General features: G+C 36.2%; 1 long non-coding RNA gene across 1 annotated transcript; it reads left to right on the top strand.

Annotated features, from left to right (window-relative positions):
• Positions 1-18,865: 18,865 nt before the first annotated feature.
• LOC131507528 (uncharacterized) lies at positions 18,866-26,996 on the top strand. The gene is made up of 2 exons (XR_009259542.1): positions 18,866-19,063; positions 26,546-26,996. It is a non-coding gene; the product is annotated as an uncharacterized LOC131507528 (long non-coding RNA).
• Positions 26,997-27,366: the final 370 nt, after the last annotated feature.

The following is a 27,366-nucleotide window of genomic DNA, read 5'->3' as shown; positions in this document are numbered from 1 at the left end:
AGTCCTGTCCTTTTATTTCTCTATGTCCTTTATCATTATGATCATGTTTATATTTTCTCCATTTTATCAGTGATTTCTATATTACGACTGACCCCCAAGCTATTATTGTTTCACTGCTGATAGACGTTATTGTTAACACTGTCAATTGACATTTTTGAAATCCAGGTTACTGGAAGCAAAGGGAAAAAGAGACATAGATATTTTCTGCTGGTTTTTGCTAAGGGCCCACTAAGGACTTTATGAATTAGCAGGTAACCCAGCTGCCAGTGCCTGGCACTTTTCACTTGGATCTGGGACCAAGACATGGGCCCCTAATTTCAGAGTGAGGGGATAGTAATGAGGAGTAAGGGGTCAAGGAGGTACTGTTTACTAATGGACAAAATTGGGCAAAGTTATTGAATTACAGAAGGGATGTGAAAATGGTAACCAAAGAATTGTAGTCATTGCTGTGTTTCTCAAAGTTTTTGCAGAAGTATTTCTAATGACATGGATAATAAACCAGGGACATCTAGTGGACTGTTTGGTGTCCCATTGCCCCCCTTCTAAAATTTCATGAAAATTTCACATCCAACTCTATGAAATGTCAGTATTTTATCATAGGAAATGATACTTTGTATTACATACCATGTGAGATTCTTTCATTTCTCTTTTCCTAAATGGCCAAAATAAATACTTATTAAAAATCTAGTTTGAATGAAGAAACATTCCTTGTCTGGGCAATTTCCTTTCATGAAAAAAAAATTTTAGATATATAAACATATAGATATAAATGTGAACCAAAATTCTCCAGCTTAATGAGCCATGGCAGAGGAATTCTAGAAAAGTTCTGGGATGATGTTTATAAAGAGAGGGTGCCATCCAATGTTAAAATTTTCAATAAATGAATCCCATTACTAGGAAACTTAGTTAATTATGTCTTATGTCAGTGAAAGGTTCACTGACTCACTCTTTCTTCACCAGACTAGACACGTTTGGTGAAGAAAGATAACTCATACAGTTTTTTTAACCACCAATACTACAGTTTTTGTTATATGCAATGAAAGGTAAAAAAAAAAAAAAAACTACTTATAATGTTACCAATGATCGATTCTCTTTTTCAGATTTTTAAACTTAATTTCTATTATATGGATATTGTCAAGCACATTATAACAATTCACAATTAGCTTACAGTTGTTGAATGTAAATGCTTAGCCTTGAAAGATATTTCCTAAATAATCTGAATTTGTGGGCAACCTATCAGGTAAACAATGAATCCTTTTACCTTATTCTCATGTTTACCCTTTACTAGAACATCATTATTTTTCTCTTTGAAGAAAAGCAGCAAATAAATTTTGGCTATTGCATTCTATGTGCCAAGTAAGGATTTATGTCCATCACTTCAAATTCCATTATAAATATGCCTAAAAAAGTAGTTAAATTATTATTTTATCACTTTACCACCCAATAGAAGATATTGAGAAAACAAGAATGAAATCATTTTAATCTGAGGAATCTCATTCAGTTAATGATGTCTTGTTGCTGAGTGTAGGATACAGAATGGTCACAGTGTGAACTCCTACTCTTGCATTTTATCTGTTAGAGTTTTGAGCCCATATAAATATATATCTCTGTTTTTTTCCAGTTGAAAATATATAAATATTTGAAAAATTCTTTACAGTAAAATCTGTCTTTATAGATTTTTTATATGTGGGGAAACAAAACAACAAAATCACCAAAATGTTACATATTCATTCATACAAGTCCAAGGTAATATTTTGGTTGATTTCAGCTTTTCAACCAACTAATGAAAATAAGGATGCATTTTTTTCTATCTGGGCTTTCTCTTTTTTGCCCCAAAATAGATCATTGATATTTTCAATGCACTACTTCACAAAATGTCCTATTATAATAAGAGCTTATTCCTCTGACATGAGTTTAAAACTCATCTTGTAAGAACCTTTAGTTATTTTCATTTGCTCGTCACAGGTGGAAACTTCATTCAGATGTGTAATAAATAGACATTTATGTTTCTAAGACTATATTTTGTATTTTGAGCCCTATTTCATTAGAGTGTCAAAATTTGTAATCCAAATTATTTCACATTCTCCCCTTTCCTTTTCTAGGTACTAGAAAGTTTCCATGGGTCTGACGTAGTCCCAAAACATTGAGGGTATGATGGACAACTAGTTCTAACTGCTCTGTTCCCACTGACTTCTATGGAGTCCCTCATTGTCTTGCTGAGTTCTCAGAGGTCATTCTATACTAATTCTTACTACATTATTCCTGTTCTCATCATGTCCATTAAGTTCAGCAAATCTCTTCTTCAATAGCCACGCTGAGACCAAGAGAAATAATTTTGTTGTTGCTCCCACAGTGTCATGTTTGGGGAACTTTTTGAGTCTAATTAAGCCCCAATCTGCCTGGAAATTCCATGAAATGGTTTTTATTTTTTGCCCCATTTTGTGTTGCATGCATATTATTCTGCTGTGGCTGTGCACTCTGGGACTGAAAGAGCTCTGTTACACCTTCTAAAGCTCTATCTGCATAAACACACAATTATGTCATCTTTCCCTGGAGACTCACTGCCTTGCTAACCTGTTAGTGGGAGATAGATGCAATTACACTCTGGTCTCAGTTGCCTCAAACATGTACAGAATGAATGGATTATGTAAAAATAACAAAATGTAATACAAAATAAAGTAGACAGACTATTTACCTGCTTCTATATTCCTGTTTTCTTTCTTTTCCTCTTTTAATAAGGAGATGTTTTTCCTTCTTCCGGTTGCAGTCTTCTCTTTTCTGGGCTTTGAAATCCATCTTTTACTTTCTGAGGCACTTGTTTCTGCACGTGACCAATTCCCATTTACCGACTCATGCTGGTGATAATGATGATGCCATGTATCAGGGTAAAGTCAATAAATAATAAAGGCAGCTTCTTAGATGGTATCAAGATACAAAAAGATGGCACAGGAAGATGACACCTGCTTTAGATAGCATTAATTCCTTCAGAAGAAGGCGAGGGATTAAATACCTGACTGTGGCATAAAGGAGGAAGGAGGATATCTATGTCACCTCTTGGTGGTGAGGTTTATGGACTGAGAAATAAAAAAAAAAAAAAAAAAAAAAACCAACTTTCTCTTAAGAATAATTCAGTGGAAGGACTTCCACAAGAGGGAGCCAGGTTTTAATGAATGGACAGCCAGTTATGAGAACATTCAGAGAAAACATGGCAGCTATAGGGGAATTTGCAGATCGCATACTAGATGGTTGAAATGGGCAAAGGACAAAGACAGACAATGTGGTAGGTAAGAGTCTGTAGACAATAGTATGGAAACTGGTATTTACTGGCACAAATAGACACATGGGGTAACACGGCCTCAGATCCATAAGGACTCAGATCTCAGAGTCCAAAATGAGGGTGAAGCCAAATATCTATTTTCCTGGGTCTTTGTGCTTTCCTAGTGATTTACAAAAGGGGAGCTCCTTGAAGTTTCCAATGTTTCTAATGGTTAAGAAAGGAGGTCTATTGTAATTGCCTGTTTAACTTTACTAAAATTCCTGATGGTTTTCTCCCTAGTAGATTATAAGCTCTATGAGGTCAAGGCCCCTTTGATATTGCTAACAATTGTATTCCTAGGAACTAACATAGTACCTGGCTTTGTATACCTGGAGCTTCTAGTGCAAAAGTGTGCAGGGGCCAGGATGATAATATAAACCATTGAAGCAGACAGGGTGTGTCTTTTCTGTTACAGAGATTGTTTGCATATTTAATTGTGAAAATAACCTTGTTTCTACAAGTAAATATGTTTTCCCTTTGTCTTAAAATGTGATACTTTATTGGTCTGGCTTTTGCTTTTCAATTTTTATAGAGGCACTGATATAAAGACATACATCTGTACAGATAAAAATGACAGCAGGGCTCTGATAAAAGATAATTGAGAGAGGTAGGGGTTCTTTGGGGAATGGTCAAAACTGTATGAAGATTACATACCCTGTCTAAAGGAGGCAGCCCTTTCTCTGTTCCAGCTGATTGTCTGGCCTGCATAAATGCAAGTCCCAGTTTCTCAAGTCAAAAAGACAGAGATCTAGATTTGTATATGAAATGTACTGATTTTTAAATATTGGTTCAACTTTTAAAAACACAGTGCAGGGGCGCCTGGGTGGCTCAGTCGGTTGAGCTTCCGACTTCGGCTCAGGTCACGATCTCACCGTCTGTAAGTTCAAGCCCCGTGTCAGGCTCTGTGCTGACAGCTCAGAGCCTGGAGCCTGCTTTGGATTCTGTGTCTCCCTCTCTTTCTAACCCTCCCCCGCTCATGCTCTGTCTCTCTCTGTCTCAAAAAAATAAATAAATAAACTAAATAAATAAATAAAATAAAAACACAATGCAGGAAGAAGTTGCCAGAATGCCATATTTGAACTCATATCCTCGGTGTAGATTTGCATGTATTTAATAGTGTTTGTTTAAAAAAAAAGTGAATGACTGAATGAAGGATATAATTTTCTTTAATTTATGTAAAGCATTTGGTTATTTTTAAAGGAAAGTCATCTTTAAATGAAGGAATTTAATGCTGTAAAACTTTTATTTTATAATTTTCTTATTCAGAAGTTTCTTTTCCCCCCTGCCCAAGTTCTTAAGGGTAATATGCTCCCTCATTCTAAAACTCTGTTTACCCAGAGTAATTCGTGTGTGAGATTGCATAATCACTCCTTTTTTGTGAAATTATATTTGTACATACTTTATGATTGGTTGTGACCTCTTCTTAAAGATAGCGATAATTTATTCCTCTAACAAAATTGCCTTTGAAGACCTTGTAGAGTTAATAAATTATTCTATATATCAGATTTAATTATTTTTGGTAAAAAAGCAATTTCACAGAGAGACTGCTCTTCTCTCAGGGCTATAATCAATGAATGAGAAACACTGATAGTAGGCTATCATACTTTTGTTAGCCATGGTGGTCTATAAAGAATTTCCATCTGGGCTTTTAAAAATGTCCTTAAAATATCTCCAACTGAAAGTAACAAAATTGAGATTCCTCCCCCAAAAAACTTACAAGAAAACTTAACTCAACACACACATTTGTATATTTTGTATAGAAGTCTATATACAAATGTTTTCAAAAATGTAATGTATGAGGGGTCCTTTATTTATGTCAGAAAGGGAGAGACTGAAAATGCAAGAGGAAATCGATCCGACTGTATATCAAAATAAAATTCTAATCTACAAACTTTGTAGCAGCCAGTCCAGGAAGCCAACCCACGATCTCTTTATCAGTCAGCCTCAGATGATCATGACTGATTGATAAGTGACAGTTTTGCTGATTTTGCCCCAACTTCCAACTTAGACCAACTAGGAAACCCAACTATGCTCCACTTCTGTTAGCCCACCACCAACTTATTCCTGCCAACAACCTCTAATCAGAGCCTTCCTTTTTCTTCCCACTATGAAGCTCTTTATTCTCTTGCCTGCTTTGGAGTCTCTGCCAGATGCAAGTGATGGTGGCTGACACCCTTGCTTTATACTAAGCTCTGAATAAATAGCCTTTCTAGTTCTCATTTGGGAAGCCTTTATTTCCATAGAAGTTTTATGAATTTTGGTTTCTTGTTTGTTTCAAATGAAAACAAGGAAGCATATAGACAATGAATATTTCTTCTGTGCCAGAAGAACGAGAAAATAAAATATGATAATACTTTATAAATGATAATACGTTAGTATTCTTTTAGATGCTAAAAGAAGAATCTTGGTCTCTTCCTAGACCAATAGAGAAGGAATACTTTCCAGATGGGTAAATCCTTTGACGTAATAGAAATTTTAAGGCTTACTGAAGGGCTTAGATTTCAGGGAGAGAAAAAAAAAGTTTCCACTGGCAGTACAGAAGAATAGGAAGAAAATGTTATTATTTGACGAGAAAAAAAAGACTAACAGTTGCTTGTTTAAAATTCACACATGATTATGTCACATTTGACTTTCCATTTGCTGGAGTTTAAGGAGAAACTTACCTACAGGTACAATATTAACTATGCTGGAGTGTGAATTCCAGGAAGACTTATATTTATAATAATAATGATGATAATATTAAAAACAATTAAAATAATAGCTGTATTATCTACAGAATGCCTACTATGTATTAGCCTGTGAAGAAGTGCTGGACGAGATGCCCCAAAATATAGAACTTTGGCATAAACGTTATTTTGAGTTAAAACTAATTAAAACACAGCAGATACGGGAAAAGCTCTCTGCTTCCCCCCACAACTTCCTAAATTTACCTTGGAAAGGAGAACCTGGACCAGGAAGAGAGCTATGAACAGACTCCCCTTTGCCTAGGAAACTTTTCTGCATAATAGGGCAACCTTGTTTTTCCAAACATCTCTTATCACCTTGTTGCTAATGAGCTTTCTCCCCTATGTATCCTCAGACGCTGTCCCTCTCCTTAGCTCATATAAACTTTATGTTGCCTCATTGTCTTGGGAATTTCATATCTGTGTGAATTCCTTGTATATATACCTATTACATTTGATTTTCTCCTGTTAATCTGTCTCTTATCAATTTGATTCTTAATCCATCTAGCAGGACTATAGGGCAGAGAAAGATCTTCCTCTCTGACACCTGCTTTTAAATTCATCTTTTCATTTGAATCTTGCAAAAGTCCTGTGAGGTAGAATTTACCTTTGTTTTAAAGATGGGGAAATGGAAGCTTAGAATATAATGATTTCCAAACTTCACATGAATAGTGGCAAAACTGATTCCAAACCAAACTCTAAATGGCTTAAAACATACAACATTTACTTAGCAGTTCTAAAGTTTTTCAGGTCCTATTTTTTTAAGTTTATCTTTTTATTTTGAGAAAGAGAGAGAGAGAGAGAGAGAGAGAGAGAACGAGCACTCACATGAATAGGGGAAGGGCAGAGAAAGAGGGAGAGACAGAATCTTAAGCAGGCTCTGTGCTGTCAGTGAAGAGCCTGATGCAGGGTCTTGATCCTACAAACCATGAAATCATGACCCCAGCTGAAATCAGGAGTGAGAGGCTTAACCGATTGAGCCACCCAGGCATCCAGGGTCCTTTCGGAATAACTATCTCAACAAATACTTTTAGAACAACAAGTTGGAAATGAGTCCTCTTACAAATACTTCTTTTTGATATTACCATTAGTTGTTTGTTGTTGTTTTTAGTTTTGCTTTAAGGCAGTAACAGTAGGAATTTTGATATTTGTGTTACTCCATTCAGTGTGTATTGGGCATCTATTTTCAGTGAGCCACTCTCCTAGACATAGGACATAAAGGGTGAAAAATCCCTCACATGCCAGTTGCTTACAGCCCAGCAGAAGATAAATCCACAAACAAAACAATAGAGCTAGGCAAGCCTGATATAGAATGGGGATGGTGTATGGAAGCTTTCAGAGAAAAGGTAGCAATCCTTCCTTCTTATTTTCTTTCCTTAAACAAGTGTTTGCTAAACACTATTTATTAGGAACTATTCTAAATGCTGGAGATTTAAAGGTGAGTAATGCATAGTTTTGGGATTTAAATTGCTTACACCCAAATGAGAAAACCAATGTACATGTAAATAATGGCAGTGTTAAAGATGCCAGGGCTTTGCAAAAAAAAAAATTAATAATAATAATAATAATAATAATAATAATAAAGGCTTTTACTCTGTTCAGAGTGTCAAGGAAAACTGAGATATAAAAAAGAGTATTAGTTCATCAGGTGATTAAATGGGGGAAGGTAAGACATGTGCATAGGAGAAACACATTCTGGATATTTTTAAGTGTCTGTTGCACTTGTCCATGTATTATCAAAATTGGAGAGAGAAATATTAATAGACACCCTACCTGATCACTTGGTGCTTGGTGTTTCATTGGCTTCCTTATGAACAGCATTCTTACTTCCTTTTGATGATCCAGATCAATAAATCCTGCCAGATTGGTGCTTCTTTTCTTTGGTATCAGGGGCCAAGAGGCATCGAATGGCATCTATAGCTTAAATTTTATTGAGACTATGGATAGGTTGCCTCTTGGAAGCATTCCTGCTGTGGGAACTAAAAACTAGGATCTAAGGTTGTATAATGGGTCACTGGGATAGATGATGAGGAAGGTCAATTCTAGCTTCACTCTTTGCTTCCAGATCTATATTTTCTATCAGTTATGTTCATTGTTTCATTTAATGGTTCTTGAATGAGGGTAGAAACCACATCCTGAAGTTTGGTCCCATCCTTGCAAGATAACATCTCCAAGCTAGCACTTTAACTGTATATTCAAAATGCGGGGTGCCTGGGTGGCTCAGTCAGTTAAGCGTCCAACTTCAGCTCACATCATGATCTATGGTTCCTGAGTTTGAGCCCCGCATAAGGCTCTCTGCTGTCAGCATGGAGCCTGTTTTGGATCTTTGGTCCCCATCTCTCTCTGCCCCTCCCCCACTAGTTCTCTTTCTCTCAAAATAAATAAATAATCTTTAAAAAAGTGCTGTACCAATGCTCCATTATACTGGCAACCACCGGAGTTATAATATGTGACTGGTAACTGAGTTCATGTGCCCATTGTCACATGTCCTTTGCTACAGAGTGGCTGTCTTGCTTTGAGATGATATTATATTCACTGGTGTCCTATTAGAGTAAACACTTTGCAACTTTGTTGAGGCTTTGTAGGTAGGAAAGGAAAACTTGTACCTAAAGTTTGTGGCAATTCCAGTCAAGATAAATTGCAGTCCTTTCCAGGATCAAAGTGGGTACAATGTGGTCAACTTTTACCAATTGGCTTTTTGGCCTCCTTGATGGATGGTTTGTCTGGAATTGTCCCAGGTTTAGCACTAAATGTCCTGTGTCCTGGGTCACCCCTCAGTCTTTGGCAGACTGAGAGTATTGGCCCCTTTAGACGGTACTTTATCAGGGGCTCTGTTTCTGTCTCTGGACATTGGGCAGCAGCAGTAGCTAGATCAGCTTTGGTAATTAGGAGCCATGCTGCTGGGCCCATGCCTAATGTCTATTTTTGCCCTAATGGCTTGTCTATTCAAAGCCGGTGTGCCACTGTTGGAGTAGCTGATATCAGAAGCTGGCTGAAGTTAACGGAGTATGTCATTATGTATATTTGTTTGCTTAGGCTTCTTACATGTTGGATGATGTCATGGGTATCAACATGCAATATGAAGACTGTACTTTACATCCCTGATCATGCCTTATGCTTACACCCATAAGTCTTTTCATATGCCTTTACCCTAACATTTTTTTTTTATCACTGATCTTTTTCTTCCCCCAGGTCCTAACCAAAAAGCTGAGGCATTTGCCAGTGCCCCCATGATCCTAAGCGTACTCATTTCCAGATGCTCATACCTAAAGTTCTCTTCCTTTTAACATTATTTCTTTTTTTTTTTTATCAATTATTTATTTCTGTATACCAGATATGAGTTGATGGGTTTGAGGTTGAGTTTGGTTGGTTAGGTCAGCTGCTGAGGAGACTGGTTGAATACAGGGCAGGAGGGTCTGAGGACAAGACTGAAAAGACCCACTATTTCCCTCACTTATTTATTCAAAAGACTATAAAACAGTCTACCATTTATTTCTTTTCTACATTGTGTCTCTACACATTGGCACATTTTTTTTTTTAGATTTACCATTAACTCACTTTTCATTTGCTCACTAAACATAATGTCATTTTCCTTTTCAGTCTAACACACTCTTCTCCATCTTTCCTTTGTTTCCTTTTCTCAGTATTTTCATTCTTGCATCTTGGACCCTATATCCTGAGCTTTTTGGACAGCTCCCTTTCCTGAATTTTGTCCTTATTTTCTTTCAAATAAATCCTTACCTAATATGTAGCCAATTCTATTAGGTCCCTGTTCTCTATAAATTAGATGCTAATCAATGAATAAATTGAATCTGCCATCAATTGAGTAGCTTTATGGAGATCCCATGTCATTTAACATAGGATTAATTGTAATTGGGAAGCTTTGACCCTACTGACTATCAGAAAAAAAAAAATGTTTTCATGAAAGAAGGACACTAGTTTCTTAAGTAACATGATACATAACCACTGGCTTCATAAGTGGATAAATCTTCTGAGAAAACTACAGGTTGTAACTTTAAAAAATTAATAAGCTGTTATGTCAGGGGCTGACATCCCAGGGAATAATTCCTTGGAGGGGAATGATGCATCTTGTACTGCATGTACAGCTTCAAAGACTTGTGAAGTCATGGATGAGGCAGGGTGTTAAAGGTATCATGTCAGAAAAGGAGCGGAATATAAAGGAGTTCTCTGCTTTGATATACCTCTTTTGAATTGTCAGAAGTCCGTATTCTATGATGCAAGACACAGAATGATGCATTTGTGACATACGTATTTCACAATGTGAATACATAATGTGAATTAATATAATGTACTAATCTGCTACCAAGCTTAATGTGTTTATTAATGGTGGCTATATATGTTATTATGTTTCAACAAAACATTCACATTTATGTAGTATTTTATACTCATGTAGTATTTGAATATATGTGACTATTAAGTGATTAAGCTACAAAATTTGTTTTACATTAATAAATTATATTCAGAGTATGCATTTGAAAGTATAAATAGTAAAGGACCCGGAGGTATCAGTTACATCCCAAAGAGTAGAATGGTGCCAAAACAAATAAAAATTTCCCCACGACAAGTAATTTTATCCCTGTGTTTTAAAATTAAATCACTTTGCTAAACTTGAACGCATGTAGTCTTTGGACTCAAATCCATTACTTTTCTCGTTTCACACTTTCACCTTTGTGTTTTCTGAATGGACATAGATCTCTTAAAAACCTGCAAAGAATATGTTGCTCGTTCGGGGAATATATTTTTAAATGCTCTCATTTTAGGGGCAGCAGAAAATTTTGTCAAAAGTCAGAAACTCAGTTGTTCTTCAATCATTCTTTGTTCCAAACGGCACAAAAAACTTTGCAGTAAATTTTATAGTTTGTTTTTTAGTGAACTTAATTCATGCAGAAAACTACTGAAAAAATATCAAAAGATCTTATTCGAACAATAGAACACTGCTTTTGTTAGATTTTGCAGCATAGGAGTGGCAGAAGAGCTAATTGTTGAATAATTTTTATGTGGAAAAGCAAATGAGAGGCATCATACAGCAAATATATATTTTTTTTAATTCTTAATTATATGATACAAATTATGTTGAGTCAGTCACTGTGATTTTATAAAGGCAAGTCTACTTTTTAAATAGGACTGAGGGGCGCCTGGGTGGCGCAGTCGGTTAAGCGTCCGACTTCAGCCAGGTCACGATCTCGCGGTCTGTGAGTTCGAGCCCCGCGTCAGGCTCTGGGCTGATGGCTCGGAGCCTGGAGCCTGTTTCCGATTCTGTGTCTCCCTCTCTCTCTGCCCCCCCCCCCCCACCCCGTTCATGCTCTGTCTCTCTCTGTCCCAAAAGTAAATTTAAAAAAAAAGTTGAAAAAAAAAATTAAAAAAAAGAATAATAAAATAAATAAATAGGACTGAAAAAACCCAAGGGTCATAAGTCTATTGTATTGAATATTTTTTGCAGTACTAGCCAGTAATTATTATAACATCCTTTAAAAAAAAGCACATGTCAATTTTGTTGCCAGAAGTATTTTAGAAAAAATTCAAATAAATTCTAAAAAGTTTAGACAAAACAAGTGTTCTTTCTTTTCTGTGATACCTGTTTCACCATCTATAAATGTATATACATATATGATGCAGAAAATACTATAAAACTTTAGTATAATTCTAATTATCAATAATATCAAAAGTGTCTGACAAGAGAAGCAGATTGTTATTAACTTGCACAGCATCAAAATATTGGCCACAGTTCAGACAAACCAATTTATCATCATCTTTTCAGTATCTTTCTGTAACCAATTTATTGTATTAAAAACTACCATGTTATCCCTTCCCTTATTGTCCCTTATTTTACTTTTCTTTTCCTTCCTTTCCAGCAAAAGAAAGCCACTGTTCTGTTTATTATCCCTTCCCTTATTGTCCCTTATTTTATTTTTCTTTTCTTTTCTTTCCTTTCCAGCAAAAGAGAGCCACTGTTCTGTTTATTTTGTGATTTTGTCTATTATATTGGTCTTTCACTATATCTGGTTCCATCAGCACCACGAGAGTTTACATGAAGTTGCATTGCTTTTGTAGCAAAGATTTTTGATAGCCCTAGAGAGACATCTTCAAAAAATATCTTCAATATTTATTTTTAGAGAGAGAAAGAGAGCATGTGAGCTCAAGCAGGGGAGGGGCAGAGAGAGAGGGAGAGAGAGAATCCCAAGCAGGCTCCGCACTGTTAGTGTAGAGCCCAATGTGGGGCTCAATCCCATCAACCGTGAGATCGTGACCTGAGCTGAAATCAAGAGTCTGATGCTTAGCTAACCAAGCCATCCAGGTGCCCTAAGACTGCTTTTTAAACTTTAAACATTATACATATTTTTCTTATTGTGAAGGTTCTATTAGTATACACTACGTCTTCCAGTTGTCCTATAATATGCCATTTCAGTCTATATTTGTACATCAGGCAATCCACAGATACTCACATTTTGTTTATGTTTTGTTGGTTTACAGTTGAAATAACCATGTACAGGGTTAGCTGAGCTTATTTATTTTCTTAGTGTGTCATGTGTAGCTCACAAAACTAAATTAATATTAATGATGATGAGATACTACCAGACCAAGTTGTGTATAAGAATTAGTGGTAACATCTCAGAAAAAAAAACCCTTCTTTTTCATGTTGCTTATGCAGAAAACACTTAATTTTTCATTCCAGCCTTTGCTAAACCTCAATGATTTCATAATAGCTCCCATTCCCCAAGGAAAATAAATTATAGCATTCCAGAAGGATTTCTTTCATATGCATGAGTATTATCTAGTTTACACAAAGAAAAAGAGAGAAAAGATGAATTTGAAGAGGTAAAAGGTAAATGTAAATATAGGAAAAAGGAGAAGAAAACATATCATATGGGAAAAATCATCACACAACAATGCAAAGATGGAAATGGCTCAACTCTAAGCCACTTTGTCATTTCAATCCGTGCTATATTTGAATTGTACACTTTTATACCATGAACCTACAAATGCCCTAAATCTTGTGTCTAAGTTAGGATTATGCTTTTCACATCAGAGGCACAAACTTTGACAGCACCCTCTGGGAGGTACCAGTGTATTGTGACTCTGAAAAACAGTGACTACACAGGTTGTTGGTCATTAATTTGACCAGCTTATTTGGTGATATTTTTAAATAGTTTTTTAAAATTTTTTTAATGTTTATTTTTGAGAGAGAGAGAGAGTATGAGTGGGGAGGGGCAGAGAGAGAGAAGGAGACACACAATCTGAAGCAGGCTCCAAGCTCCCAGCTATCAACACAGAGCCTCATGTGGGGCTCAAATCCATGGACCCTGAGATCACGACCTGAGCCAAAGTCAGCAGCTTAACCAACTGAGTCATCCAGGCGCCCCTTAAACAGTTTTGATTATAATTAAATATCTCTAGTAAGGTGATTTTGCTACTTACCAACTGCCTGATCTTTCTACATAGGCTTAGAAGAAAGAGGAAACTACTCTCTGATAAGCATTCTGAAACCTTGTCAGCCAGAGGGTTCAGCCTGAGGCAAGGTATCTCAAAACATTTATTGTTAAAAATAAAGATTTTGTGTTTCCTGCACATCACTACATTTGGCAAAAGATTAATGGTTGATGATCTGTTTTAACATATTTTATTCTTTGAATTACGTTGTACTTTCCTATGCTTTATTAAATTGCAAAGAAAAGTTGCGAAGTGTAAATATTGACTTTTTACCTAAAATTACAACAAAAAAAATCCTGATTTTCAAATAATCGATACCATATTTTTTTAATATTGGAAAGGTAGGAAAATGAATACTTGAATGTAGCTATTATATATAACTTTTGGTACCCTTTTCCTCTTGGGCTCTAGGCCAACTAAACCTGTTTGAGTGATAGCATAGTGTAGAAAAATCAATCCAAAAAATCAGCTGCTACATTGTCTATAATAATGAGCCAAAATACACAGAAAGGTAGCTTTTATTCTTCAGTCCCAAATTCCATTCCATACATGAGTAATGCCCGTAATTTAAACAGGTCATGCAACATAGATATGCAACTATTAGATTTATTCACACTGTTTGCAACTTGAACAATAAGAGATACTACGTGTGTGGTCCAGAAACTCAAGTGCATGTAGGCCTAATTTAACCCCTTTATTCTAAACATAAATTCTTTTCCCACGGATAACAACTAGTGTCTGAAGATGAGCCAGGTTGTACCCGCCTGCGGGGAAGGGGTTACTGGTGCCCAGGACATGCTGATCTCAGTCCACAAAGAAGTTGTGCAGAGCCTGGGGAGGCCGTGAGTCTGCGGTAATTGTCCACCGTGTCCATTTACCCCAATGTGCATATAAATATTATTTTCTATATATGCCATGACATTAAAAAAGAAAGCCTCAAAGTCATTTTCTCTTAAACAGACTTTCTTTTAAGGGAAACTAACCAGGCACATCTTTCACAGGAGTAATATTCACTTAATTTGCATGTAATCTTTTTCATTATAATTCCCATAGGATGTGGGGAGGAGAAGAGTTTGTTCACCAAGAAGCCATGGTTGCACTGTTTAGTGTTATGGAAACCTTAATTCTTCTTTATACCAGAGCTGTGCTCTTGAGTCCCCCTTCCTTCTGCATTCTACAGAATGTAAAATGTAATGCAATTGTTTCTTTTCCTATTTTCCTTGCTTCTACACAAAGGCCACATTGATATGCACATTCTTTTAAATTAACTAACCTAACCAACTTTTATCTACTCACTAAAGTTGATGTCTTTCTCTTTTCCGATACAATACATTATTTTCTTGCTGACACTGCTCACTCAATACTATACTATTTGCTTTTATCCATAGATCAATAGAGATGGCTTTTTTCTTCTTATCTCTGGCTAATGCAAGAGGCTTTTAAATAATAGAACGACACTTTGGAATTTTTTGTCCTGATATTTAGAGGAAAATAAATGCTGTAATTTGTTGGGTGCTTGTAATATTACAGGTATTTTTGGAATTATCTGTTTTAGCTGTGAAAATTGGCCACTTTTTGCTATTTAAAAAAAACTCATATCAGCAACAATAAAGTCCAGCTAATAGACAAAAGTCCAAGCCTGGCTTTATTTCAATTTGAATTTCTCTACCCAAATAGCTCTTATTGCATATAGCCCTAAGTATAGTTTTCATAAAAATGAAAATGGGCCTTCATTGATTGATTGTTTATAGTCACGTTACCTACCTGTAAGCTTTATGTAAGCTTCCATACTAAAAGCCTTGAAATTTTTCTTGGCCAGCCATAAATACTTGGAATATCCCTTTTTCTCTTTGAAAAATGAGAACCACCCAGAAAAGTTTCTATCGGAATCATTACTCAAACATCATTTTTGGCAGAAAACACTGAACTTTGTTTAATACTAGTGGAATACTTCCAAACATTGGCTGAACATGACAAAGAGAGCAAAAGATTTGTTCAGTGTGATCAAAAAACACTTCACAGATTGTGAAATGTCCCCAGAAATTTCAAATCTCCAGACTGGCCACATTCAGGTGAAGGTAGGAAGAAAACTAATGATATGTGCTGCTTGCATACCTGCTGAGGTGTTAATAGTTCACAGTTAAACCGTAATAGAATGACTGAGGTCAGAAAACAGAGCATACCTACAAAGTGTTATATTCTCAATATAAATACCTCTATAGCATATATTTTTCAAAGCAGTGTGATTCTATAGTGCTACAAGAGGTGTTATATTTTACCCAAGGGAATTACCATGAAGAAAAATATATATTGCTAAATACTCTCCATATATAAGTTTTGAATTCTTCAGGATCTGTATTACTCTGACCATGAATCTTGGTCTTTGATTAACAGTTCCAGATTATTATAGAAAAGTAAAAGGAGGCCACAGGTAAAAATGTTCACATGAAGGTGAATATACAGCTTATAAACTATGGTTCTTCAGTAGGCCATATGGAATCAGAAGTAAATCATAAAGAACAATGACATGTTGGGTCTTGAGAATTACCAGTAGATATAGAAATTTCTACCAAGGAGGTTGTGAGTGTACAGAATCATATTTGTTTTTATTTATTGTTTGTGTTTTTATGCTTCTGCCTTTAATTTATGTTTGGCAATGAACCTACTCTGTGCAATGAACTAAGGTCCAGACTAGGAGAATTTTGACCCAGTCCTGCCCTTTAGGGAAGCTAACCCTGGTGGGAAGGATAGTGATACGCGTTAAGGAAAAAAGTCAGAAAGACGTGATTACCTTTGCTGAGGGTCAAATGATATTTGCAGACTATCAGAGCTTTAGGAGTTCAGAGATGTCAGCAAAAGCCATTGTAGTTGGGGAAGTCTTCTAGGAAATGACAAGACTTGACTGGATCTTTAAAGAATGGGGGAAAAAATCTGAAACAGAGGAGGTGGAGGGAGTATTGCAGGAGGTGGGCAACTTTCCAGGAACAACAGAGAGCAAGAGATTTGTGGTGAATAACTGAGTTTGGCTTGAGCAACTGATTTCCAATGGCAAACATGTGGTGAGAAGATGTGACAGGCAGGCTGGAGCCAGAAGGGAAAGTGTGGGCCTTCCCCCAGGCACTTGTTAGAAGAACCCTTTCCTTGCTGTCTTTCTCTTCCGCACTGCAGGCCAAGGGAGAAGGTGGCAACAGGCAGGGCTGTGTGAGAATGTATTATTGTTAGTGTTGTTTTGTTTTTTTAAATTCATTTGGTGTGGCTTAAGGTCTGTGGAGGAGGTTTAGCTGTAAATTTTTTTCTTTCTTTTAAATTATATTGTTTTAATTTTTGTATAAGGCCTTTTTTTTTCCAAGAAAATCTTCCCCCAACTACATGAAATATGCCATACACACATCCTCTAGCATAGACCCAGAAAAAATTGAAGTCCTATCCAATTTTTTTATTGTCCTTCTGTGTGTAGGAAAACAGTTCTTAAGCCTTCTTCAAAAGCGGGGATGGCTCTGTCCATTCCTGAGAAACTAAAGTGTTTCCAAGGTAACCAGCCTCTCAACCTCCCAGGACCCTCTCAGTGGTTCCAGAGGTCTCAGAGGCACCACTCCGTGTGGGCATGCATTTTCTAACAACAACAAATCGCTTTGGTCTGTGGCCATTAGGATTAAATTGCTACAAAGTTTATTGATAAATGCACTGAGATTGACTAGGACTTCCAACTTCAGAACCACTGATTATTTGCCAAACATCCTGTAGACCCTTTGGCTAGACAGAATATAGTCTGAAAACATCATCACAGCATTCTCAAGTTTGTCCTGGAGGCAATGTAAAATCAGATGATATGACACTTTGTTACCAGTTGCTAGTGTATGTTAGAAAGGGTGAACTTTGGGATGCCTTAGTTTAAAGGATCAAACAAGTTGAATTTACTGAGCCATAGGGGTAGAGGTGACACAGGAAACTCAGAAGAAAGTTAAAGAGCAGAAGAATGAGGAGAGGGTAGTGTCACAGAGAACAAGAAGTGGAGAGATTTTAAGAAGGAAATGACTAATGACACAAGAAAAAAAGATAAGTCTCACACACAAAAAAAAATCTATTGCATTCAACAATAAGGACATTATAGGTAACTTTTTTCCGAAACAGTATTAATGAAGTCTTAGGGGACCAAAGACAATTAACTGGGGGAGAAATGAATGTGATGGGGGTGGGAGGAAAGACCCAATAGTCTTTCAAGGGACTTGGTAGTGAAAAAAAAAGGTTATTTTATGGTAACTAGTTAACAGAATTTTCTTTTGTTCTATTTTTCAGGGTGGGATAGTCTTGAGTATGTTTAAAAGCTGAAAATAAGAGCAAGTAGAGTGAGAGAGACTGAATTCGAGAGTTAAAAGGGGGTAACTGATAAAATAATGTATTTGAAGAAATAGGAAGAAAGGTGGAGGATTTGTCATTGAACAGAAACAGGGTATCCAGTGGTGCTTGGGTAGCTCAGTTGGTTAAGTGTCCAACTCTTGATTTCTGTTCAGATAATGATCTCATGGTCTTGAGATTGAGCCCTAAGTGGGGTTCTGCACTGGGAAAGGACCCTACTTAAGATTCTTTCTCTCTCTCTCTCTCTCTCTCTCTCTCTCTCTCTCTCTCTCTGCCCCTCCTCTGCTCTCTCTCTCTCAAAAAAAAAAAGAAAAAAGAAAAACAAACAGGGTATCCAAAAAGGTATCTACCTTCCTCCAAAAGTTGAGGTAAAATGATAAAAGTACTTTCAAGAATAAAGAAGGTAGGCCAAAGGAAAGCAGAGAAGTATACTGAAAGGGGAATTAGAGGTTGACATTTGTTTTTAGTTTATTTTAATATTAAAAATGATAATATATGCTTTGTTCTAATCATTTTCCAGGTGAGAATGTGTTTGGTGTATCAGTAGAATCGTGCTTATTGGTCATGCTCATTGTACAAAATGCTTGATATTATTTTTCCTGATGCAGTAGATTAAACCTTCTGCTTAGGAGTGAGGAAAATCTTTCATTTAAATGAAACAAGACATAGTTCCTTACATTACTGGATTAATCTGAGTCCTGCAAGATGGTAGGGATCTCAATTATATAGGCAGTGTAGTCCATTTAAGTCCATGACTTAAAACCTTACTTTGTTTAAGGTAGAAACCATTGAATGAGCTATAGAATTGCACCTTCTATCTTCAAATTGTCCCTCTGTATGTGATAAAGAACAGCCTATATAGGGTTAAGAATGGAAGGTGAGAAAACAAATCTACTGTGATAATTCAGTGATGTGGTTAGACTAGACTAGGAGTATAACAGTTCAAGAGATGTAAGAAGTGATTCAATTAAATGCATAAAGTTAAGATAGATGAGGGGCACTGGGTGGCTCAGTTGGTTAACAGTGTGACCCCTAGTTTCAGCTCAGGTCATGGTCTCATGGTTCGTTAGACTGAGTCCCATGTCATGCTCTGTGATGTCAGCACAGAACCTGCTTGGTATTCTCTCTCTCCTTCTCTCTCTGCCCCTCCCCTAGTCATTCTCTCTTTCTTTCTCTCTCTCTCCCTCTCAAAATTAATAAATAAACTTAAAAAACAAAGGTAAGATAGATTATATATTGATGTAAGTGGGATGTGGAAAAACAGAGGCATTAAAGTTGACTCAGATTTTTTCCTTCAGTTATTAGAAATCATTCACAAAAGGGTTTGGGGAATATGGAATTTGGTTTGGGACACAGTGAATTTAAAGTCTTTAATAGGCATCTAAATGGAGATGTCAAACAGCAACCATGAACCTGAGTTTATCAGGAAAACCTAGTTTGAATATATAAATGTGGGGCTAGTGATCAGGTTGTTATTTAGGATTATGCAGTTGGATGAGATAACCAAGGAAGTGAGTAGAGATGAAGGAAAAACGGAGTCTGAGATGATGTTTCATGTCGTGATAATGTTTAGAAACTAAGAAGAATAAGAGAAACCAGCAAAGGGAGAGTAGGAAAAATTTAACACTGAGGAAGCAAGTACAACCTAAATATACACGTATCATAGAAGTCAAGGGAAGAAAAAAAAAATCAGGTCTGAGTGAATGAGCAAAAGGGGCAAATGTTACAGCTAATAGATTAAAAAGAAGATTGTGGATTTCCTATTGTTTTTGGCAGTCTGGAGGTCATTAGTGATATTGAAGATAGCAATTAATGTTAATGTGAATTAGCCAGGATAAAAGTATGATTGGATTGGGTACAAGAGAAAAGAAGAGACAAACTGAGAATGATAGGAATCTGGAAGGGGGTATGAAGTCAAATTTTTAAAAATGTTTATTTTTTGATATAAGAAATAACATGTTTTTGACTTATAGCTATGTTCTTAGGTAATAAGAAAGACTTCGTGTTGCAAGAGAGAAGGGAAAAGCGGGAAATCATTCATGGGATTTCAGTCAGTGCAAAAGTACAGGGTTTGGCCTTGGGATAGGATTTTGAATAGTTTATCCAGGCAATAGGAGGGAACTCATAGGATATATGTATATGTGTATATGTATATATGGAGCCAGGCCAGCTGGTAGATACAGTGGTGATAATTGGGGAGTTTATAAACTTTCTCTTCCCAGAGAAATGTGCATAACATTAATCACCAGAAGATGAGAATTACAGAGGAGGTATGGGATGCTCCCAGGAGAAGCAAGATCTTCTATTTTATATAACATATGAGTATAGATACTATTTCATATAATATATTTTTCACAATATAATAGTATATATATATGAATATATATTATTTCATATAATATATATTTTTTCAAACTCAACAAGATCTCTAGTCCACTGGTTCTGTCATTTTCTCATCATCCATTAGCCCCTTCCATTCTTTACTTCCATTCTTACCCCATAGCATGATGTTCAAATCATTTACTGGAAAGTACTCTCAACTCTCCAGGCCCCTTATGCTTTGCTCACATGTGCCTGGTAGGAAATACACATTGGTTCAACACGAGGGTCTCTTTTATTTTTTATTGTACTCATGCTTCTGAATGCTATAAGAGAACATCATTGGGTAATGTTACACAGCTTTATTTTAAGTATATGGACATAAACTCAATTGGTAATTTGATACTTACTAGATACACAACTATTTTTTACCTAGAAAATTTGCTTGTTCATCTTCTGACTGTAATTTTCCTCTTCTTAATTTATTCACATCTCCCTCTTTCTTCTTCCTTCCAAAATAATGATTTCACTTCACACTTCACTAAGAAAATTGAAGTCATCGAAGGGGACTCAGCATCTTTCCATCACCAAATTTATAAACCAACCTGTAAATGCAAACATATTTTCTTCATTTTTACTAAAAGGGTGAAAGTGTCTCACTTCCTCAAAGCCCAATTCTTCCACATGTGTAATCAATCCTATTCTTTCTTATTTCTGTAAAGACATATCCCATCTATCTGCTAGATCATAACTATTCATTCCCATCACACACTGCCTTCTTTTTGTAAAATAAAACTTTCAAGACTTCTTGCATTTAAACTTGGCACACAATGTATCAAACCAAAATTTAATATGCTAGGTACTGTTAAAAGTTTCAAAGTTGTGTGACACTTGCAATATTATCTCAATGATTCCAAACTTATCATTATGTCTATGCATAGTTCCAACTTAAATTATCAATATCATGCATTCATTTAATTCTTTTTTATTTTCTTACTTGTACTGCAACTGCATTTACTAATCAAGGAAAGTTTCACTCACATAACCCATGAAATTAAGAGTAGCTATTCTGGTTGTAGAAGCTTGGTTCTTGTCCAGAAACTGGTTGTGTCCCTAAGGTGATTGAAACTCAACCTGACATTAGTTGGATTGTATCCCTTCTTATTTTAAGTTTTGCCAATCATTTCAATGGCACCTTCCAGATTCTGCCTATTAGCAACAACTTCCTATGTCAGTAAAACCTAAATTTCAGTTTTGAAACTCAGGATCTCTGAAGTCAGCAGAATTTAATTAAAAATTTTTTTCCTCTCTCAGTGTAGAGCCATCCTTTGTATTCTTAAAATTTTTTTTTTCTGTACCTTGGTTGACTCTCCTGAACAAATGTGAATTAGTGTATCTAGGAAGGAATAACAAAATCTTTAGTTTTTTATACTTTTACCTCCTGTTCCAAAGTGTTACCTATCTGAATCCCTGTCATAATAGTATTACAAATACGCTCCAGTCGATCTTCTTTTAACCGTGCCTTCTAATAATTTCAAATATGCCTCATTTCTTCATTTCTCTTCCTTTCATAAACTCTTGGTAGTACGCTTAAATAACTAGTATCTGCTTCCTCTCCTAATTTAAGGAAGAACAAAATCCCTACTTCATACTTAGAGGACAACTATATTGTAAGGATAAGTTTTATTATACTTCTGGTCCTTCTCACTCAATCTGCTACATAAGATGAATGATCTGTGTGAATTGTGATGTCGGGGAAAAGAATGAAACTTGCATGGGTACTTACTGAATTAGGGTATGAGTTAAGTTTCTGTAAAAAAACAACAACAACAACAAAACAAAGAAATAAAAAAGGATGCAAAGTTTCATTGGATCTGCCAGAAGTTTATTTCTCTGTCATTTTTGGGCCCAGAGGTTGAGAGAAGTTTTAAGGCTATTAGGCATGCTGGATGAGCAGGCAGTTATTATCTTCAACACCTGACTTCTATCTCTTGATTTAAAGTGGCTGTTCTAATTGTCACCATTTCTCAACAAGCATAAGCAAGGAAAGAGGAAATGAAATAGAGGGCAATAAGCTTTCTTTTTCAAAATGTACTTGGGTGTTGCATAGATCTCTTTTCTTCTCAATTTAATTGAGGCTGTGACCACTTAGTGACAAGGGAAACTGAGAAATGTGCTTTATATTTGTGCTGTCATGGTTCAGAATCAAAGGCAGAAGAAGGTCGTTAACAAATGGATGAATGGATGCTAAGGAGTGATGAGCAGTTTCTTCTTCTCTGGCCACTCAAGTATTATTGCATATCATTTCTCTCACACATCTTTCCAAAAAGGTAACATGAGGTTCTATTCTGTGCAAAGTCCACCATCTCTGGGTGATATGCATGCTCTCCATAGAGTCAGGATGTTACTATTCAAAGTCCAGTGGCATATGTATTAATAGATGAATTAATCTCTATCACTCCATCACTCTCTAGTCCTACCATATACACACATACATGTACATGTGCACGCACACACACACACACACAACACACACACACACACATCCCTAATACACAGTGTAATGTGAATAGCGTATTGACAATAAAAGCACTCTTTTGGCCATCTGGAATTGGGAAGAACATATAGCAAATGGTCATTAGTATATAATAATGATGAATTCCAGCCAGCCAGAAATCATAAAGACTTCCTCAGCTAGTGGTGGAAAAACTTCCTTAGTTAGACCTTGGTTCTTGTCTGATTTGTTCATTGTCCTTCTTGACTTTTGGTTTGCCTTCTAGAAGATTTTCATGTTCATTGTGTACTCATTTGTTTTTATTCATTAACACTTTTATTTATTTACATTGTTAAGTCCATTCTTCCTTTCTCAGATTAACTGAGGTTACATGAGGCTATATAATAGAAAAAAAAAAAGTCTTGACTGCGAAAGAAACACCATATATCTAGCTGAGAAATCTTGGTGAGATGGATTATAAAATAGATATGGAAAACAATTTTATCTCCTTTGAGTAAAGTTATATAGAAAAAAAAAAAACTACCATTTCTAATATTGTTAGGTACCCAGACACTAAACTTACAGTCGATTCAAATTGCAAGCCACAGGACAAAAAAACAAAACAAAACACAAAAACCCCCAAAAAACTCCTTTGGGAGAAATGTGTTCCGTTCCATCTCTGCTCACAACCTGGCTAATTGTACCCTGTCTGCATTTATCTCATTCAGGATCTTGCTAAAAGCAACAAGGTGAAGTCATACAAAGTGCAGTGCACTTACCCTTTCAGAACCACATAAAACATTGGAAAGATTGCGGTCTGCCTTCCATACTACTGAAGCTGATAGACCAAATATTTCGTCATGATGTAGTAAGTGTTGCTAGCTTTCAAAACTAAGGTTTTTGTGTGCTTGAGGCTCATAGCTCACCTAAGAAGCCAGTGCTTCATTTGAGATTTTTGTTATGACAGCATGACATTACTAAGTTCTAAATTATATATTAATTATAGTGTAACATAAGTTACTGTAACGGTATACATAGTTTCCATCTTTGATGTGCTATTTGTTTCCATTTCTCAGAACCCAGACCCAGAGAAAAAGAAAATGGATGATAAAATATTTTCTTTTTAAAGATGTGACCTGGAATCTGTTCTATTACTTTATCTGTCACTTAATCTGCACCAAAGCAAGAGCAAGAAAGGCTGGGCAATTTGGTTTCCAGCTAGGAATCCATTTGCCTTGATAAAATTGAGTGGCAAGGAGGTACAGTCCTGAAGTTATGAAGGGAAATGTGATAGTGAGAGACAATGAATAGTCTCTGCCACATATACCTGGATGGTGAAGGCGTGCTTCTAATGTTCATTCTCTCTCTGTAGAAAATCTGGGATTGAGGCCCAGCATCTTTTAAAAACTCCTGAAAGCCAGTTTCTGTATATACTGACCTGAAGGCTTTGAAGTGCCTGAGGCAGCCATTTTTTTTTCCCCTTGCCCATGGATGGATAAATGGAGTCTGTTCTGCAGACCCAATCTTCCCTGTGGACATACCCCAAGCTTTGTAAGAAAAGAGAAATACAAGAAATACAAGGAACCATACATTGGCCATAAGTACAGTTGTAATGTCCAGTTCAACTTTACTAGTTATAGATTTGTTGCTATGATCTCAATATCTCTTACTCCTGTGTGTATTTGTAATTTTATTCGAATTTGGTAGGGAAGAGAAGGGTGTAATTTATCAAAAGTCTCTCAAACTTCAAAATCTTGTATCCATTTTCTTAAGTAGCTTTCTGACCTGGCCATGGCTCCTCTGCTCTACTGAAATTTTTCGTGTCTAGCTCACCAATGGTCTCCATGTTGCCTCAATTCATGGACATCTTTCAGGCTTCATCTTTAGTCAACTTTAGTAGTTCTTGACAGAGCTAGCTGTTTGTCTTTTTAAAAATATTTTATTTTATTTTATTTTATTTTATTTTATTTTATTTTATTTTATATTTTATTTTATATTTTGTTTTATTCTATTCTATTTTATTTTATTTTTATTGTACTTTAATTTAATTTAATTTTATTCTGAGAGAGAGCAAGCAGGAGCAGAGGAGAAAGAGAATCTTAAGCAGGCTCTACACTCAGTGTGGAGCCTGACATAGGGATTGATCCCCAACCCTGGGATCATGACCAAAGCTGAAATCAAGACTAGGTCGCTCAACTGACTAAGCCATTCAGGTGCCCTCTAGCTCTTTGTCTTTTGACAATTCTAATTGTTTGCATGATTTCATACTTCCCTGATACTCCTGTTATTTCACTAAGCTTATTCTTTCTCTTTTTTAAGTCTTCATTTATTTAAACTCTAAATATTATAGTCTATTATAGCCCCTGGGGACTTGGTCCTAAGATTTGTTTTTATGTTCCTTTTGTAAGTTGTAGTATTGTTCAATATTTATTCTTCCTTCTCCTTTACTAACTCCCAATAGGTGATTATAACTTTTCATCTATTGGCCAAGTGACTTACGTGGCTAACTTTATGTGAGCCTATCTGTCATGTGCCATAGCTGAGCAGGAGCTGAAATAAAATGACATACTTTGACTTAGTTTCTCTTGATTTTCCCCTGTGCTATGAGAAAGGTCATGTCCTAGCTTGCTGCTGTTCCTTCACTATGGCATATAGAATTAAAGGACAAATGTAGAAGATACAAATCTGCCTGACAGATTATAGTGGAGGCACAACCATCCCACACAATCCATATAAATGGAGTGAGAAGTAAACTTATGCTAATGTTGGGCACTGAGATTTTGGGGTGGTTTGTTATACAACATAGACTATCAGAAGCTGACTAATACAAAAATGTGCACCTATGTTCCTTAGGTAAAAGCTAACTCATTTGCACTGGGGAAAAAATAATAAAACTATCAACTGTGATAATTGGGAAAGCAAGACAGTGTGTCTAATGAAACTGTGGTTTTGGGGCGCCTGGGTGGCTCAGTCGGTTAAGCGTCCAACTTCGGCTCAGGTCATGATCTCGCGGTCCGTGAGTTTGAGCCCCACGTCGGGCTCTATGCTGACCGCTCAGAGCCTGGAGCCTGTTTCAGATTCTGTGTCTCCCTCTCTCTCTGACCCTCCCCCGTTCTTGCTCTCTCTCTCTCTCAAAAATAAAAAAACGTTAAAAAAAAATTAAAAAAAAAACTTCAAAAAAAAAAACTGTGGTTTTGACAAAGAAGGTTTGGAAAATAAATGTTAATGTGAGGATTAGGTTGCATTGGATAAAATGCTACAATGCATTGGGTAAAAGCAAGAGATGAGCTCAGAAAAAAAAATCAAACAAATCAAAACACCCTGCTTCTTTTCAATAAAGGATAAAAAGGAAATTAGATTTTGAATATCTGACACTTATAGGGCTAGGAAATATAATGGGTTATCTTTTCTAAACAGTAAACATAAACCTAAGAAATGTTTTGATACCCAGAGCCTCATTAAAATGCATCCTTAGGTCAAAGACCAAATCATGGGCATAGCCAGTAAGGCACATTCCCATGAAAAACCATAAGCATGGTTTAATCCTTTATTAAACTCTCTGAATAGATTATCTCGTGTAATTTCTTTGTTATTACACGGTATCTGATAAATCTTTTTAGTTGAATAAAATAGTTCAGAATAAAGCTAAGAGTATGAGCCAATGAAAGGCAGATATACTGAAAATACCTACACTTAACCTAAACAGAAAAAAAGTCTCAAAAATAATTGTTTGGTTTTTAGAATATTGAGCATCAACTAGGTTAAAAAAAATCCAACCCTATTTTTAAGAGATTTGTGCTTTTGGAATCACTGCTAGACTGTATTAAAAGAGTTTGTGGCTATTCAATATGTAAAGTGAACTTTTGGTTTCCCCTTTCTATTGGAAAGAAAAAGACAGAAGATTCTCGTCACATGTTGCCAAGGAGGCTAATCAAAAGAAAACTCTTCCTGGAAGGCAAGGCTTAGACCCATGGAGAACAATGAATCCAGAATCCCTCCCAGTGGACAGAACCAGAGACTAATCAAGGAACATGATCTACTACCAACAAGAGGGATCTGAAGTGTTCACCTAGCTGGATTTCAGATATCTATGGACCAGAGATTGATTGTGGCCTGACTCTCATTATTCTCTTTTCAAACACTAGTGCTTTTTTTTGGTGGATATTCCACCATTCTATGATGGATGTGTGAGTCTGAGGAGTGCCATCATTTAAAGTAGAGATTATTACAAAATGATGGATTTACAGCCCGATGCCATGATTGGATAAGATATTTAGGATGTCATTCTTGGGATGTATTTTTGTGCACAAGGAAGGGAAATAAATGCTTGTGACTAAGAGGTCAGAGTGTGTTAATAGATTACTATTCACAAATATTTACCCCTCCTCCCTTCCTCTCCTCACCTCTGCCATTGGAGAAGTATATTTCCTCATTCCACTTTTGTTTTCAACTTGTCATGAGACTTATTTGGTCAAATGAGTATGAGTAGTCATGCTCTCTGGCAGACTGAAGCGTTAAATGTGATTTCATGGAATAGCTTGCCTCTTGAATGTGCCTCTCCCGCAAGAAAGGCATGACTGGTATAGTGGTTGTTCCTTCAATCTGGGTGCCAGAATGAGAAGACACGTGGAATAAAGACTCAGAGAACTCACAGTCTCTATATATGTAATGTGAGCAAGAAATGAACTTTCATTACAAGTTTCTGAGAT

Source organism: Neofelis nebulosa, chromosome 3 (assembly GCF_028018385.1).
Source record: "Neofelis nebulosa isolate mNeoNeb1 chromosome 3, mNeoNeb1.pri, whole genome shotgun sequence".
Taxonomy (NCBI): domain Eukaryota; kingdom Metazoa; phylum Chordata; class Mammalia; order Carnivora; family Felidae; genus Neofelis; species Neofelis nebulosa.
The sequence above is the reverse complement of the archived record's forward strand: the minus strand, read 5'-3'. Positions and strand labels throughout refer to the sequence as shown.